This window comes from Mytilus galloprovincialis, chromosome 2 (genome assembly GCF_965363235.1).
Source record: "Mytilus galloprovincialis chromosome 2, xbMytGall1.hap1.1, whole genome shotgun sequence".
NCBI classification, from domain to species: Eukaryota; Metazoa; Mollusca; class Bivalvia; order Mytilida; family Mytilidae; genus Mytilus; species Mytilus galloprovincialis.
Genome location: NC_134839.1, coordinates 15018624 through 15037451, shown reverse-complemented (window position 1 = coordinate 15037451; position 18828 = coordinate 15018624). Strand labels below are relative to the sequence as shown.

At 32.3% G+C, this 18828-nt stretch overlaps 1 protein-coding gene across 3 annotated transcripts in view; it reads right to left on the bottom strand.

The window, feature by feature from the left end:
• Positions 1-18828, bottom strand: part of LOC143062965 (ecdysone receptor-like) — a 121226-nt gene that overhangs the window by 77879 nt on the left and 24519 nt on the right. For 2 of the 3 annotated variants that reach the window (XM_076234837.1, XM_076234839.1), the window contains 2 exons: positions 11654-11820; positions 5951-6044 (listed from right to left, as the gene is read on the bottom strand). The gene's annotated coding sequence lies outside the window, so the exon portion shown is untranslated. The remainder of the gene's footprint in view (positions 1-5950; positions 6045-11653; positions 11821-18828) is intronic. The other variant, XM_076234838.1, reaches the window with a different exon arrangement.

The following is an 18828-nucleotide window of genomic DNA, read 5'->3' as shown; positions in this document are numbered from 1 at the left end:
TGACAATGTAAAACAATTCAAACGAGAAAACTAACTAATATGGTTTCAATGATTATCGTCATTTTTGTACATGTATTGCATCTGCCCAGTTCATTCATCCATAAACTCTAGAAAAAATCGGCTAATTCCTATAATTGCTTGACAGGTCATAAACCCATTATTTGCCAACTTATTTGCATTCATATGTTACATTTTAGAATAACAAATTACCATCCTTAAATATAATTATTTCCATATAAAAGGAAAAGATTTCAACATGTAACATAGAAGGTCTAAATGGGGTTAACAGAATAGAGATTAAAGGGCAAACAGGGCAACAACAACAAAAAAGAATAGAGAAATTTGGTCTAAAAACTTAAAAATAAAGCCCCCAACAACAAATCCAGCCCTTACTTAAAACTAAATTGGAGCTTCATCTTATTCAATTAAGAAAATATGGTCGAAAACATAAAGAATAGAGAAAATGGTCCAAAAACTTACAAAATAAAGAAATAAAGTTTCCACCTCCCCATTCAGGCCCTCATATATAACTTGATCTTATCAATCATACAAATTCAAGTAATTAAGAAAATATTTGTCCATCACAAACTGCCATAATTTAGTATTATTCCCAGAATAATGAGAAATATTGATTATGGACAGTGTAAGCAGTGGTCACTCTAATAATCAATCTGCTTATAAACAGATGTCTGTGATTACAACAATAGGTCATATAATGGTCATCATATCAAATAAAGCAAAGCAAGCAAATGATAAAATCAAATATTCGGTTCGTGTCCATTTAAAAAAAATCAAAATTTCTTTAATGAAGACCAATCTTATATAGTTTCCCATCCCCCAAAAATAATGTAAGGAACATGTGTACTAAGTTTCAAGTTGATTAGACTTCAACTTCATCAAAAACTACTTCAACGAAACCTTTACCTACCTCGACCAAAAACTTTAACCTGAAGCGGGACAGACAGACGAACGAACGGATGGACATACAGACCAGAAAACATAATGCCCGTAAATGGGGCATAAAAATATACTTTTGCAATAAACAAAATACTTTAAATATGAGTAATCAGTACATAACTATATATGGAAATAAAAATTCATACTGTATAGTTTCTGTTGGCATTGTTGTTCAATGAAGCACCATAATTAGCTTTTCTGGGTACGGTAATTTGCTGAATTGTTGTATTTTTTTTTTTAAATACAGACAAGAAATCCTGTAAAATTAATCAAATCTGCAGCAAATATTAGAAGTGTTAAAGATGCACATTTTCATATAATTCATGTTTCCAAGGGGCATAACTCTTTTGAAAAAAGATGATCAGTACTGATTTTAAAACTTAATACATGAGTAACCTATGACATAAGTCTCATAAAAATCTGGCAAGAATTGTACATGTGAGAGCACTAACAAGACTGGACAGACAGAGGTCCAGTATTGCTATGTCCCCCTGTAATGTGTTCAGGGACAAGTTGCTATGGGAACAATATATTTACCCTTCTGACACTGCCACCTCTGGAAACACTATATTTATGTCTTGTTTTTTTTTAATCCATCAAGGATAGATAAAAATTTTGTATCAGTATATCAGTTAAAAAAAAATAGTAAAAAAATAAAATCCTTCACCAATATCTTATTCTATCAACCCTAATTTGTTTTAGCATGGCAGCAGAAACATCAATATCGTTTTTTGCCTTAAAAACAAGTAGTCCATTCATGAAACTGACTCAACAGACCCTCCCTGACCAATTAAATCAGGGAAAAACCTGGTTTGAAGTGAATAAAAATAACCTTTCTCTTTTTTGTTTTTTTAAACAATATAATGAAATACATATGAAGAAAACAGCTAAGAGACAGCTATATATAAGCTTTTCAGAAAAGCTACTTCTTGTTTATCAATAGCAGTCAATTTTTTTAACTGTACCTATCAACCCATTATAATGACAATACAATTTAATATCTTTCCCAGGAAAACATGGAATTTTAACTTTAATAAAGACTGCATTGCAAATCGATAAAACTAATAATTTACATCAACAGAAAAGCATTAATCAACTTTTACGTAACTGAATCTCAGACGATATACAGAATATTCTATAAGGTAGATCAAGGATTTCTGGAACTGGGGAGACATTCCTTATTGAATATTTTTTTTAGGTAATTTGACTCGATCTACCAAGTAATAGAACTTGCATGCAAAGGTTTCTAACAAGGGACTCAAAATTGTCCTATTTATAGCTTCTAGTCAGGCGATGATTTTTACTTTTGTAGATTTTGTTTTGGAGACCTATTTGCCATTCACAATATCTACCTTACTTTATTAGTATTAAAGTTTTCCTGGTAATAGGCATAAACTTGAATTATTGTCTTTTTGTACTCCTTACTTGTACAGCTTTCACCAATGCAGGGACCTTAACAATAAAACTTCTTGTTAGAAATTTGCAAATTACATGGTGCAATTGATATTGGAAAACCCTTAACGAGTGAAAAAGAAATCAAACGTGGAAGGAAGATCCTTTATTGATTGTTTTCAAAGTCACAGTCTGAAAACTTTGGCACCAAAACCCAAAAATAAATTATAACAAGTTTTTTCTATAGAAAATGACTCAAAGAACTATTTTTACATTGATTATAGGATTATTTTGCATTATGGATTCATAATAGAAACCTGCATAGAGGACTTAAGTTTAAATATAAACAAGCATTTTGATATAATGGAACAATAAATATTGTGGATATATGAGGGGAGATAACTCAAGATTATTCAAAGTTTTAATTATCTGTACTGTTAGTTTACACCTTTACCAGTAGTTGTGCAGCCCAAAAATAAGCATTATGGCCTTACTTTTTTTTCATTTTCTGAAGTGAATGAAAAATATCTCTAATTCACAACTTCTTTTTAAAAAAATTCAACAATCTCATTTGCAGAATAGTGGGTTTCTCATGTTTTAAATCTATAAGAAATAAGAGAGATTTTGCATTTCCTACATTAAGCTTGATAACAAGCTCCATAAAATGGACTTTTCATTACTTGAATAGAATATGGCAAAGGGGAATGCATATTTTTTTTAAATAGAGTAATATAAACTAGATTTTAGAAGACAAATAGATAACACAATCAACAACCAGGCTATACAAATTTGTTGGAAAAATTTCATTTCAAAGCCATGGCAGACTTTTAAATGGTAGAACCAAAAAAGAATCATTTCATCACCAGAAGTTAAAGAATAATTCCACCTGAGTGATGTTCTCATTGGTGCCAATTCATTTTCAGCTGTTCTGAAATTTTTTAAAATTATTGATGAGTTTTTGGTCCTATTTATCCACCAAAAGTGTTTCCGGAGAGGAATAACAGGTGAGCCTTTGGCCTTGTCGCAGATGACCACAAGTGGACATTTTCTAAAGCTGTAATTCATTACAATGGGCACAATTCTAATCCAAATCAAATTCTAATTATTTGTGTTTTCTAAAACTTACATATCTACAACAAAATAACAAATTAATTCTCAATAATATCAATATTTTGATGCTCAAAGCTGTTTCAAAATTCATGTCTAAAAATCTTATTTTAAACCCATTTTACGATGTCTGAAAGTCGATTTAAATTTCTTCACAATTTTTTTTTTAATCAATACTTGGTGATTTTTTTTTAAAACTTTTTTTATTTAATCAATAATTGATGAATATTTATCATTATTTCATCAAACGTTTAAAATTCATATATATTCTGATTAAAAAAATATTTATAGGAAAGTCTGCATCAATACCCATGTTATTGAGTTGCCTCATTTAACAGGTTCTAATTCAGTTTCAAACTTGATCTTTGTCTGCAATTTCAATTCTAAAGTACAAAGTTCCTTGAAATATGTACTTTTGATGCTTCAAAGAAATGTATTGATACGGTTTCATTAATAGTACAATAAATATTTCCTGGCTTCCTGCATTTTAAGTTCAAAGCTATGCTCAATGCAAGACAACTTAGTGAATGCAAGCCAACCTAGTTTCAATAAAAATAAATTCCCTTTCAATAAGCTAGACACCCCTGGGTGTGGGAGTTTCTCGCTACATTGAAGACCTATTGGTGACCTACTGCTATTGTCTGTTCTATGGTTGGGTTGTTGTCTCTTTGACACCTTCCCCATTTCCATTCTCAATTTTAATGAATAGATGCATAGTTTCTTTAGTACATTTTTTTATGCATGAATTATATGCAGTTTTACAATAATGTACAATATCTTCTATACTAATTGACAACAAATGATAAGAACTTTATATGTAAACTTTTTGTTTTATACTTTTTGCATTATTCAATTCGCATTAGACACGTTTTTGTCAATGCTTTAATTCGAGTTAATTTGTGGTGAGGACACTTTGCATATTAAAATTTAAGTTCGGACATCAAACGTTTCAAATGAGAATTAAACTATTTTAAAATATATGTACGTGTGAACGCAGTATTAATTCTGGAAAAGACGAAGAGTTCAAATGCACCCTCCAAGGAACATATTTTATCTGTCAAAGGGCAATAAATGTAAGAATTAGTATCTTACAAGAAATGAAGGAATGAGATTGAAAAGAAAGTTGTTTCCATGCATCACTATTTTCAAGGGACATAATGATTTATGAAAGAATACTTAAGCTTGAATTACCTGGTCAAACAAACAGAGGAAAAAATGTTTGATTTTTTTTAAGGATAAGGTTCCATAACTCCACCATAACTGTGACTAGTTTTCATAGATCTTAACATTATGAAAATATTTATAAGAATCATTATTAATTAACTGCACTGTTATTGGACTTAATATGATGAAAACTGCCTATGCAATATAATGTGTAGACTGGGCCAATACAGAATAACTAGGCCAATACAGATTTTTTCTGTATTGGCCGAGTTATTCTATATTGGCCGAGTTGACACAAGTGCAGGATTTCGGAACGTCTCTAGGTTTTACATCGAAAGTCACGATAAACACAAATTGAAAGTAAACAGTTGTTTTGAAGACGCAGTTGTCATTTAGTTATCTTAAACATGCTGAAAATGTCAGTATGGCATACATTTCAGGCGAAAGACGGTCACATTCATTTAAAAGGTATTTTGAAAGCAGACGTGACGTGACGATAAAACTATTTCAGGTTTGGGGAACGAGTAGAATTTATAACAAAGTTCATTTCTTGACGACCTCATAATTTCACGATTGTACACATCGATTTTAAATTAGTTTCTGCATTACACATGCAATGGCAGTACCTTTCCAATTACTATTTATGTGTTGCGTCTAAATTTAAGTTGTAACACTTTATAGTAACTGAAAAGGGTAGAAAATTCATCAGATGAGAAAATGCTGAAGACACCTGGAAACAGCACCAGATCATTATGTATTGCATCTAATAAAAAGAAACAAACAGATTTGGATAGTTCCACTTCAAGGTAAAAATATTTATCTCTTTTGAAATGAAATTAAAAAAATATTGTAACACTGTAGTTAATTAATAAAGATATTATTACGTGTATTTCTGTATTGGCCTTGTTATTGGTCCTCGGCCAGCTGTATTGGCCTTCGGCTTCGCCTCAGGCCAATACAGCAAGCCTCGGACCAATAACAAGGCCAATACAGAAATACTTACGTAATAATATCATATTAAAGCACAAATTTTATTCTAGACGAGACTATACCTAGACTGACTGACTGACAGACAAACAATGGTATACCACAGCAACAAGTCTCCAACAAAAATATATCATATCTAAATACCACTAAGATTTCAAGTTTTACCATTTCCATATTGTGCATGAAACATTTCGAGTAACATTTTAATGCCATGTGATTATTCTTAAAGCACATAGAAAAACATGAACGTATTGATTTGAAAGAACTAATATGATTACTTAAAATAATATGTTAACAATTGCGCTTTTTTTGTCAAACTTTTGCTATCAAAAATACTTCATACCTTCACCCTCTTTCTTGTTCTTTCATTTATGCTCAGCATAATCTGTATTTTATTGTATCAATTATTCCAAGTTCATGTAGACACTGGCAGTTTACTGCAAAGAAAAAATACATACACTAATTATCAATAAATGTATCAAAAAAATGAAACATGTTTTAGCTTTTAACTCCAAAATATCTGAAGAATTTTAAGAATATTTTAATTATTTAATACATCTAGTAACAAAACACCTAGATTCAAAAGCTAATCAAACTAACTCAGGTTTTCACACTGTAATAGAACATAATACTGTGTACATTTAATACAGATAATTCAACACAATATTGCTATAACATGAATTCATGATTAACTTCCTAAATGATAATGCTGAGAAATAATATAGAGCACCTCAGCCAAAATGACATTCAAATAGGTAGTGTATTTTATCTATTCATTGGTACATTGAGTTAAGCACATATTTGTGCTCCATGTGAATCTATTCAAAATGTACCCAAAATGAGTGGTTTTTTTTTAAAACAAAGAAAATCTCCCTAATGACATTTCAGTCATAAAGGCTAATGTAATATGTTGTTTATGCAGGGTTTCTTTTCTGAAGTAATCATTATCGGTGTTATACTATTTCTTTTCCTGTTTTGTGTGTGTTTTTTTTTTATTAAGGACCAAATTAAGCCCCAAAATGTGCCAGTACCTTATCCTTTAATAAAAAGGTCTCAAAATTAAGATTTTTTTTCAGTGAATATATTGACTCAGTAAGTCCTTAATTTATATATAACACGGAAATTAGTATCCATGAAAATAAATGAATCCACTGCAGTAAGTACAAGACATGAACCAAAGCTACCATGCTCAGTGAGGAAAATAAAATGTCAAACAGGACCACAATAAAATCTATGTTTGATATGAAGTAAAGAATTATGTGACAAAAAATTCAATGTTATTATGAGCATTTTAAAAATTCAAGATGTATGTTGTCTGCTCTATTGTCGGATTGTTGTCTCTTTGACACATTCCCCATTTCCATTCTCAATTTCATAAAGTAAAGACAAACTGGAATTGACTGCCTGGAAGATTTGAAAATAGCTTACATTGCACATTATAAAAGTCCAGGTCATATTTCAAACCATTGCTAAATATAAATCATATTTTAATCATTGCTTAATCAGTTTAAAGACAAATCCTCAAATATAAGCTGAGCATCATGCAAGAAAACCCAACAATGATGCTCTGTGGGTATAATCAAATTCAAAGAACAATCAAAAAGGTTTTGACAGCCTGGTAAATTATTGATCTGAAAATCGCTAACAGCATTCAATTGAACAACATGAAAGTTCTATACCAAATATCGTATGTCATTACATAATAGATAAGCTGTTTAATGAATGTAATGAAAAATTCCATGCTCAGTGAGTAATAAAAAAATTCAGAGTATAGTCAAACAGAAATTAACTACCTGGCTAATTAGAAATTAACTCATGCTGCAATTTATATATGACATATATGTATATATATATTTTATTAATAAAAAAAAAAAAAATTGCCTAAAATTTTAACATACGTTTTAATAAACGCAATATTTCTCTAGACCAACTATATTAATATATATACAATTAACTCAAGGTTATAAAGTTTTGTGCAGAAGATGTGAAATAATTGATCACTAAATTTTAAACTCGGTTGGCATGGTTGGGTTATATACTACAGGAAGTGATTGAGCTGTAGATCTGAAAATTGCTTACATTAGCACAACTCATCATTACAAGGTTCTGACCAAATATCAACATGGGCAGATTCAGCTATTTTTAAAAATAGGTTCCAACTAATTGTCCCCATTAAAATGCAATGATTGTGAAAATGGGGGTTCAAAACCCAAAGGACCCCCCTCCCCTTTTGGATCTGACACTGATCAATTCATTTCTCGAGTTATAATTTTTTTTTGTAAGGTAAGTTATTCAAGGGATCTATTAAAAATAAGAAAATGTGGTATGATTGCCCAGAGACCAAATGACATAGAAGTAAGTAACTTTAGGTCAAAGTACAATGATCAAAACCCATACCGTAGACTTGACAACTTTGTTAATTTATGGAGGATTTCCCCATTGAGATGGTGTTAATCAGAAATTTTAAAATACGTTTTATGTATAAACTGAGCACCTCAAAACAGGCAAATTTAGGACTCTGTTCAGTGGTCGTTGTTTGTTGATGTGGGTCATATATAGTTGAGAATGGATGGGGAGTGTGTCAAAGAGACAACAAACCAACCAAAGAGCAGAACACAGCCAAAGGCCACTAATGGGTCATCAATTCAGCAAAAAAATCCAGCACCCCCCGGAGTCATGCTTCAGCTGGCCACATATAGCTTGCTGTCATGTTTAAGTTTCTGGCAACATTAGCATGCCAAGCTCTTTGGCAGGTGAGCTTAATAAGATATGGCCATTACGTAGAGGTACAAAATTAATTTTCTTCTTGAGGTCAATCTATCAAAAAATCAGTTTTTACTACAAGTTGTCCATGAAAAAGGATTCTGAAGTCTGAGTATATATGAACCAAACTATTGATTTACATAATTCATCAACTGTTAGTTTAAGATGTGTTTGATTGATTGATTGTTGGTATTTTAACACCAGGTTTTGGCTCTTTCATGGTGGCCCATTTTTATTGGTGGAGGAAGTCAGAGTGCCTAGAAAAAAACCACCAAACTTCGACAGGAAAACTGACAATCTTAGTAAATTAAGATTAGAGTTGAGTGCACCAGAACAGGCAGGGTTCGAACTAACAACCTCAGTGTGGGCGGGCTAGTGATTACAGTAGTAGAACTACTTACACCACTTGGCCACTGAAGCCCCCAGTTTAAGATCTGGTCTTCATATCTATTGTTTACATATCCTAGTAAGCAATGTATACTACTCACTCCAGTGCAGGCCTGAAATGGGGTCATCAATTCTGTAACACATGACCTTTAAGATCCATTTTAACAGGCAGCAGAAATTGGGCTTGTATACCAGACTAACAACTTGCAAATTGCTGGGAACTAAAGAGAACTAGAATGATTAGAGATCAATGAAAGGCTTCTTTCTGTCTTTTGGGAAAGACAATGTCAGAACTGTAATTACATCAATGTATTACTGCAATGAAATATTGATTTTTGAGGTATCTTTTTTATGTTTTCTGACACCTGATCTTACCTGATAATTAGCTATTGGGTAAGCTGTTAATATCAGGTGTGAGAAAACATCAAATAAGCAAATACACCTATTTACACTTTTGATATTTAGCTAAACTATGTCTCTAAATGACCTTAGATCTGCTCCCTATAACCTTCTGACGTCAAGCAACATCAATTTTTAATTTTGATGTCAAAGTTTACGGGAACTAGTGTGAGTTTAGGTAATGGCAGACAAATATGCATACAAGTGTGAATATATCTATTAATTTATGCAATCCAAAATTTGACAACATTCATTATCATGATCACTGGAGTTTGAAAACTAGGTTAATAGGGCACTAAATATATGTCAGGCAACTAGATTACTCTAGAGACTCCCGAAGGGCCTGTGTAAATGGTCACCATTGATGATGATCTATATTCATTTTTAACAATTGCCAAAAATAATAAAAAGTTTGATTTATCAAAATCAACACAAAATTAAATTTACACAAGAGTGCATACACTGAATTGTCTCGCCTTCTTTACTAATCATTGATATCATGTTGATATTCCTAAATATAAAGCTTTACTACAACTATCACATATACATAACAAGATCCAAGGAAATGAGGTCATGGTTATATAAACCAAACAAGAAATACACGTACACCTCACAATCATTCAATACACTAAATATAGTTGACCAATTGCTTATAATTTCTAAGAAACAGACAATGACTTTACCATGAAAACTAAAAATTGACCAATCTACCATGAAAATAAGGTCAAGGTCAAATAAAACCTGCAAAACTGGGATGTACATCATAAAATATCTCTATGCATCAAATATAGTTGACCTAATGCATATAGTATTACAAAAAAATAAATAAACTCAAAAACTGAACTTTGACCACTGAACCATGAAAATTAGGTTAAGGTCAGATGACACCTGTCAGTTAGACATGTACACCTTACTATGATTCCATACACCAAATATAGTACACCTACTGCATACAGTATAAGAGAATTAGACCAAAACACAACAACTAAACTATAACCACTGAATCATGAAAATGAGGTCAAGGTCAGATGACACCTGCCAGTTGGACATGTACACCTTACAGTCCATCCATATACCGAATATACCTATGGACCGGACCTATTGCAATCTAATATAATATTTTCTGCACTAATATAATCTATACTTTGCTATCACTTTACATATCCCCTTTCTGCACTAATATAATCTATATTTTGTAAGTAATCTATATATTTATTTTGTAGTGTTAACTATATATATATTACATTGATCTTTGAAACAATTGTCTCAAATTCAAAATGGCTTCTCCTCCCCTCTATCTAAACATATATGCATGTCTATTTGAAATTCTATGGAAGGTTCCACAATTTCTATTTACTAACCTTTTTTCTGCACTTACTGTAAATTCAGAAATTAGTATGATTGTGCTTTAATTATTGAATTTTTGAAGAAAGGACAAAAATAAATGATTAGTTATTGTGATTTGAGGGAAATCTGCATATACATGATATAGGTAACTGTATATGCATCAGTTCACCTTACCAACATGCATAATTTGCAATACCAAGAACATTGCAATAATTTCTGAATTTACAGAAATAAATCTATTTTTAGGAACTTAGACATGACAGAGATTTTACATTCCACCAATTTCAAATTATTTTGAGTGACTATATTATATGATCTTGGAGGGGGAGGGGGGCATGACGTTTTTCAGGACATTGGATCAGGTGTTTTTAAGCTCAGGATTTTGGAATTGACCCTTTCGGAATCTGGGATTTCTTTTAACAAGTTTTTGGATGTCGGAATTTTAAATTTTTTAAATACTGGAACACAGGATTTCGTGTTTTTAAGCCCAGGATTTCAGGATCAGGACCCCCCACCCACCCCCCTCACCCTTACATTCAATGATTGGACAAAGTAACCTCAAAATCAAAATCTTTCTCATCTTAAGTGACCGGTTACAATCCAATATCAATTTATTGAATCATTATCTGCAAACCCAAAATAACTAAAGTACATACTGTAGGACAGACTGACTGACATAAGGTGAAAATGTATATAGTCTTATTTTTATACAATTTAAAACATAAATTGCAAACAAGTCATGATGATGTCTAGCTAAGAAATTTTGTATCACGAATAAACCTTGCAGAATCAGTACAATTTGATAATGTAGAATTTTATATGTACTCTTGACTTGTACTATCGAAAAAAAATAATTTACTATTGCTTTAATTGGGTTGTTTTGATTAACAAACATATCCCTTAAGTAGAGCAAATACACTCTGCAATTAGGTAAATAAATTATGTTTTTTTTTTTGCTTCCGATTAAGATAAATATTACATGTACCTACTTGTGATTTATAAAAAAAGAAATACTTTAAAGTACATTGTTACATTTGCAATGACTTATAAAATATATGAAGATACATACCTTTTTAGAACCCAAATTTTGACCACTTGTCCGTTTTTCAAGAAATATACGATCATTTAACAAAAAAATAAGTCAACCCACCTCTTGTTCTAATGACTGAAGCTTTTATTTTTCACAGCAGTATGCTTATATTAAATCAGCTGTTAGACTGATTCCGTGCTAAGCTGTCCTATTTTTTTGCTCCAAGGAAAGAATACATTAATCCAATGATTTAGAAAGGATCAATATTTCCGCTACAGTCACATTTACTGAAAGGAAAAAGAAGAAAAATATACCTGATGTACTTAATGAGCTGATGACACAAACGATGGTTTAATTAATTTCTTAAATTGACCTTCAATTAGATATGTTTTCGTCACAATACAGAAAATTAGCACTACATGCCAATTAGATATATATAGGAAGGAAGATAACGTCAGAAGAAATCTCTATCCCTAAGCAAGTTATTGATTACTAAACAGGTTGGTTATCAAATATTTTTTTCAATTAAAAAAAATGTGGAAAAAAGCATCCATAATTGTAAAATTAAAAAAACTTTTTAATACCAAAGGGACCAAATAGTAATTTAAGAAATTACAAAGTATAGTATTATTTATGTTTGAATAAAATGTGATAGAGTAATGTGTCAATGCTACAGCAATCCAGCAATACAAAATCCAAAGACAAGCTAGATATCTACAAACGACCTTCAACAATAGACTTGTGTTTAAACACAGTCAACCTAGAAATCATTCCAGAAAAAGACAAAACTTACATAATAATTTACCCCACATGTTCTATTTTTAACCATGATGGCCATCTTGGTTAGAAGGGAGGTATCAGACAAATTTTAAAACTAATACCCCAATGATGATTGTGGCAAAGTTTGATTAAGTAGACACAGTAGTTTCAGAGGGGAAGATTTTGTAAAATTTAACAGACCATTAATGAAGGATGGCGGACCCCAAGTAATAAAAAATATCACTTGGCCCTAAAGTCCAGGTAAGCTTGAATTATAATTAATGCTGAAATCAGGACACTTCAGTATAATATAATTGTTATTTATGGTTCACAGGGGATATGATCTTATATTCCCTGCCTGTGCCCTATGTCCCTATTCGACTGGTTGCTAAGAAGACATTAAGCATTGACAGTTTAACTGAGCCCATATCTACTGTGAAGATCTTGATTGCAATAGTATACTCATCTCCTCCCTTTGACAGGGGAATAATGAAGAAAACAAAAATATATACTCTAAATCTTATGTTCATCTCAAATATTTACTTCCAAGTAAAAACTTCTTAAAGGTTCTGCTGAACCCAATGTCTCGCCTAATTGTGCTGTTAGTTGCAGGCTCCACAAAAATGAGGAAAAATTAATTAAAGATTTTCCTCTAGAAACTATTTTTTGATTGTACAAAGCTTCTGTCCAAGTTTGGTAAAAATCCATGATGGTGTATGAATCTAATAAATGTTTTAAAAACTGTTTTAAAAACTTTAACTGCAGATTGTATGTAATTGGAAGAAAAACTAAGTCCATTTATAAGTAATATACAGATAAACAGATTATTTTTTTACAAAAATTACTTCTGGATACTATTTTATGATCATAAACAAGCTTCTGTCCAGGTTTGGTAGAAATCCAGGGTAGTTTGAGAAAGTTATTTTTATATACTTGTGGACTCTGTCATCGCATACAGAATGTAGGATGGCTATGACTTGCTTTTGCAACAAAATTTGCATGCTCGACAAAAATTAAGTTCTTTTTACTAAAATGTATACATATATCAAACTAGTTGTGTCGAAGTGACACAAATGGCCCCGTCTAAAAAAGTTGAAAAATCTGCAATTTCAATAACACATGTGGACACAAACATGATGGTAGTCTCACATATAAAAAATTACCTCAATATCTGAAAGAATTTAGAAAAAAATTCTGTATAGCTGTGATTTTCAACAATTTATAAAAGTCCAAAGCCCGTTATTTCGCCAAAAAATTAGTGGAGCAGAACGAAACTTAAACTTGATCTGTAACTCATCATGGTTAACTCACATACCAAAATCAAAGCACTGTAAGCGTTCTAGGCAGTTAACCAAAAACCAAGGCAAACATAAATGAGGGATACAGGAGATCCCCTCTATCTGGTAATTGACGTCATAAAAGTGTGCATAATTGAAGATTTTTTTCCAGTGACAGACAAACTCGAAAGTGGTCTATTATGAAAACTGTGGCAATGTTGCTTCAATTTTTTTTAAAAGATTTTAAAGAACAAACATTAAACATTCATATATTGTTCATTTAAGGCAAATAATTCATATTTTATCAAGGTTTTCAAAACAACGCATATATCAAGTACTAGTATATTTTTTTTATGGACATGAGTCTGCAGTGGTACAAGTTCGCAATGATTGCAGTTGTTCTAGTTGATAGTTAACGTTGGTATAAGGGGACTGTTAGAAGTTCAAGTTGACATGAGTATGAGCTCGTAAAAGTATGAATGGACTTGCTTCCCTGGAAAGAAAACTGAGTTTGTGTTCTACAGAACAAAAGTTATGAGATACAAATTAGACAAATGTTTACTACTACAGGGATCAAAGGTGAGGTCTGAATGACCTGCCCATAGTAAATGAAAATGACCCCCACCTTTACCCTAAGTCTATGATCAGTGATGATGTCTAAGTTTTCAATAAAATGACAGGTAATTATAAAACAGTTGGTCAAACATTCTTGGGCTTGAAAGATATGTTTTCTTTAAAATGAGCCATATTAGAAAATTTTTATAGGACCAGAAATAATTCAAAATATAATTATGGTAAATTCTTTTAACCTATTAATTTTTTTCCATCAAATCAATAAAATTTTATAATAAACAAGAAATAATTGTAATATTATGCTTTTACAAATTCTCCCTAACAAAGCGCCCATAATTATTCATTCCCATGGTCGCCTGACATTGGGCAAAGTCTAGTACACATCGGTAAAGTCTAGCAAAGTGATATGCATATGTGATGCCTATGAGATTGACCTTGTTTGTCATTCAATCTTATTGAAATGACAAACAGAAATGAATATGGTTTAGGAGTTGGTATCTCAATTTTTTACAAGTTCTCGAAACACACACAGGAGGGGGTTGGGTGACACTAGGGACGACCCCTATATTTCATTTGATTTTTTATATTGTCCCACACATGAATATATATGGTTTAGGGGTGGGGATCTCGACCGTTATTAAGTTTTAAAACAGGAGTGGGTGGGGTGACCCTAGGGACTTTCCTTATATTTTATTTGATTTGTTATATTGTCCAATACATGAATAAATATATGCTTTAGGGGTGGGGATCTTGACCGTTATCAAGTTTTCAAACAGGAGGGGTTGGGGTAATCCCAGTGACTTTCCCTATATTTCATTTGATTTGTTATATTGTCAAATACATGAGTATATATGGTTGAGGGGTGGGGATCTGATCTGTTTCCAAGTAATCAAACAGGAGGGGATACGGTGACCTTAAGGAATCTCCCTATATTTCATTTGATTAGTTCTTTTGTCCCATACATGAATATATATGGTTTATATAAAGGTGGGGATCTCAACTGTTTCCAAGTTCTCAAATACGATGGGTGGGGTGACCGCAGGGACACCCCTATATTTCATTTAATTTAGAGGTGAGGATCTCAACTGTTTCCAAATTGTCAAACTGGAGGGGTGGGGTGACCGCACAGACTCCCCTGTATTTCCTTTTATCTGTTACATAATCCCATACATGAGCATATATGGTTAAGGGTGAGGGTCTCAATTAACTGTTTCCAAGTTCTTAAACAGGAATGTGTACAGTGACCTTAGGGACTCCCCTTATATTTCATTTGATTTGTTATATTGTCCCATACATGTATATATATGGTTTAAGGGTGGTGATCTCAACCATTTTCAAATCTCAAACAGGAAGGGGTAGAGTGGCCCCATGAACTCCACCTATATTTTATATAAATAAAAATACGAGTGAACCAACACCTGAAGTGGTGATCGTGTGGTAGGGTAAAAACGAGTGGATACCGCTAGGTATTCCCAGTCATCTTGAAAATAAAGAATGTGTCGACAATAAATTTCTATTTATATATTTTCTATTTTAATTTACTTTCACTTTCACTTTCTATTCATATAACGTCACCATAACTACTATTATGTAACTTACACTTCCGGTTAAAACTGCTAACCGCTAAATTCATACTTCACTGTCATATTTCTTTGTACAATTGTCCTGATGATGCCTATCGATTAGGCGAAACATGTAGATCCAAGTTCTCAAACAGGAGGGGTGGGGTGACCCCAGGGACTCCCCTATATTTCATTTGATTTATTATATTGTCCCATACATGAATATATATGGTTTAAGGGTGGGGATCTCGACTGTTTCATAGTTCTCAAAGAGGGGTGGGGATCTCATCCATTTCAAAGTTATCAAACATGAGGAGATATAAGTGTGGCCCAAAGGATCCCACCTATATATAATATGATTTGTTTACATTCAGGTATCATATAATTTAGATGCTCTATTTGTGAAAATAAAGTCAGAAACTTCCAGCTAATTTAACTGACCCATCCATCAAAATTGAGAAAAAAATACCCATTGAAATTGCAGTAATATGTTTACACTTTAAAAGACTAACATGCATTACCAACATTTATCACTGAAAAAGAAAAATTATACTGTCACCAGGAACATATATATTGTTAAATATACCATGAAAGTTGCCATGGATATACTGTTCCCAGCTGTCATATTGTATTGGATTTTGACATTAAAAAAAATTGTCAAAAAGTAATTATGAATTTCTGTACGAAAAAATTTCTGCTTTTTCTTTCTTTTACATATATCTTAATGATTACTGAATTCTAGTGTTTATATTTATTACCATGCATAGATGTATTTTGTCACCTGTCTGGATTCGTTTTAGTTGATCGCAAACCCGGAATTACCCTTATCAGCTTACGGAATCGGATCCGATATTATAATTGTCTTCTTTTTCTTTGACATCTTAGCCAAAAGCTCCGGGGATAATAAACTACATAAGGATTCCTAATTTGCTCTAGTTCCCATGTGCAACTTCAAAACTTTTGGGTGATTCGACGATCATTTAGGGTTTTTCTGGTCATATTTTTTGTAATCCAGATTTAAAAGCATGAAAAAAACTGTCCAATTAGTTATAAATAACATAATATCCAGCTAGAAAATAACAATGGCACATATTTCAGCATTTATTGGGTAGAGCACAAATCCAGGGTGCTCACATAAGGCAGCTTAACTGCCTAAAAATCAGCCCAATATCTGAAAGCGTTTAGAAAAAAAGACCGTAAACTTTGATTTTCAACAATTTATCAAAGTCCAAAGACCGTAATTTCAGCAAAAATTAGAGATGTGGAACCAAACTTAAACTTGATCTGTAACTCATCATGGTTAACTCACATACCAAAAATCAGCCCAATATCTGAAGGCGTTTAGAAAAAAACTCCATATAATGGTTTGTTGCGGAACGGCAGAAAGACAGAATGAACGAATGACCGAATGACAGACAAGGGTAAAACTATATGGCACCAAAAAATTTGTTGCGGGGCCACAAAAAACCATGCAAGTATTTTCTTTGGTTACATCTTCTGACATCAGACTCGGACTTCTCTTGAACTGAATTTTAATGTGCGTATTGTTATACGTTTACTTTTCTACATTGGTTAGAGGTATAGGGGGAGGGTTGAGATCTCACAAACATGTTTAACCCCGCCGCATTTTTGCGCCTGTCCCAAGTCAGGAGCCTCTGGCCTTTGTTAGTCTTGTATTATTTTAATTTTAGTTTCTTGTGTACAATTTGGAAATTAGTATGGCGTTCATTATCACTGGACTAGTATATATTTGTTAAGGGGCCAGCTGAAGGACGCCTCCGGGTGCGGGAATTTCTCGCTACATTGAAGACCTGTTGGTAACCCTCTGCTGTTGTTTTTTATTTGGTAGGGTTGTTGTCTCTCTGACACATTCCCCATTTCCATTCTCAATTTTAAGTACTGACTCTGCTGATATAAAATCTTACAGACAGTACTATTAAAATTTGAAGTAATTTAAACTGTATACCTCAAGAATTATTTAAACTGTATACCTCAAGAATTATTTAAATTGTATACCTCAAGAATTATTTAAACTAGCTGTATACCTCAAGAATTATTTAAAAACTAGCTGTATACCTCAAGAATTATTTAAACTGTATACCTCAAGAATTAATTAAACTGTATACCTCAAGAATGTTTTTAAAAGTATTAAATTGTATTGGAGCATATTTATATTTTAAACATAGCAACATGAATAAGACATATACATGTATAACATCCTCTTCTGCTTACAACAGGGTCTCAAAAGGGGGGGGGTCTGATCCCAAATCCTGCTTACTGTTTTGTTAGATTCCCGTATCCTGCTTAGACTATGTCTGTAAGCAATTCTCATTTTTTTGTAATTTCCTGCGTTCCACTAGACTTCATTTCCCGTTTTCCTGGCACAATAATTTGACTTTCACGTGTCACGCTCTAAAAAAATTGGCAATTCCGCATCACGCTTAGACCACAATGAGACCCACTTGCAACCCTCCATGGAAGTTTTGAAGTTTGCATACTATGATAGCCTTACTTCTGGAAGACTTATTGATAACAAAGTTGTTTTTATGTACTTTCCAAGAATATATCCTGAAAGGCTTGTCATCCTGGACATTTAATGAGCAACACCTCCTGATATAGGATTTCCAATTCGCTGTTTCTATTTAAATAATGATGAAAAAGTTTGATGACTTAAAATGTAATAATTGTTTATCTAATCACAAAAACTGAACATTGACCAGATAACTTCAAAAAGAATGCCAATACTGAAACGTCTAGCCTGTCATTTTTTTCTAATCATAGTTGAATAATCCAGATGAGGTATTGGTCAAATAAACCCTACAAAACAGACATGTTCACCTTAATTACAATCATTTCCTATTTGTTAATGTATCAGATAAACTGATGAAACCATGAAAAATTAACATTGACCCATGTAACATGAAATGAAGTCAAGGTCAGATGAAACCTCTTAGATACATATTTACCATGCAATCATTCCATAAACCAAATCAAGTTTAACTCCTACTGCTTAAAATATCTGAATCACTGGCATACCAACAAAACTTAACAGTGACTTCACATTAAACAACCCTAAAGCACCCTTACACCAAATTATTAGTATGTAGGTCACATGGTATCTGGA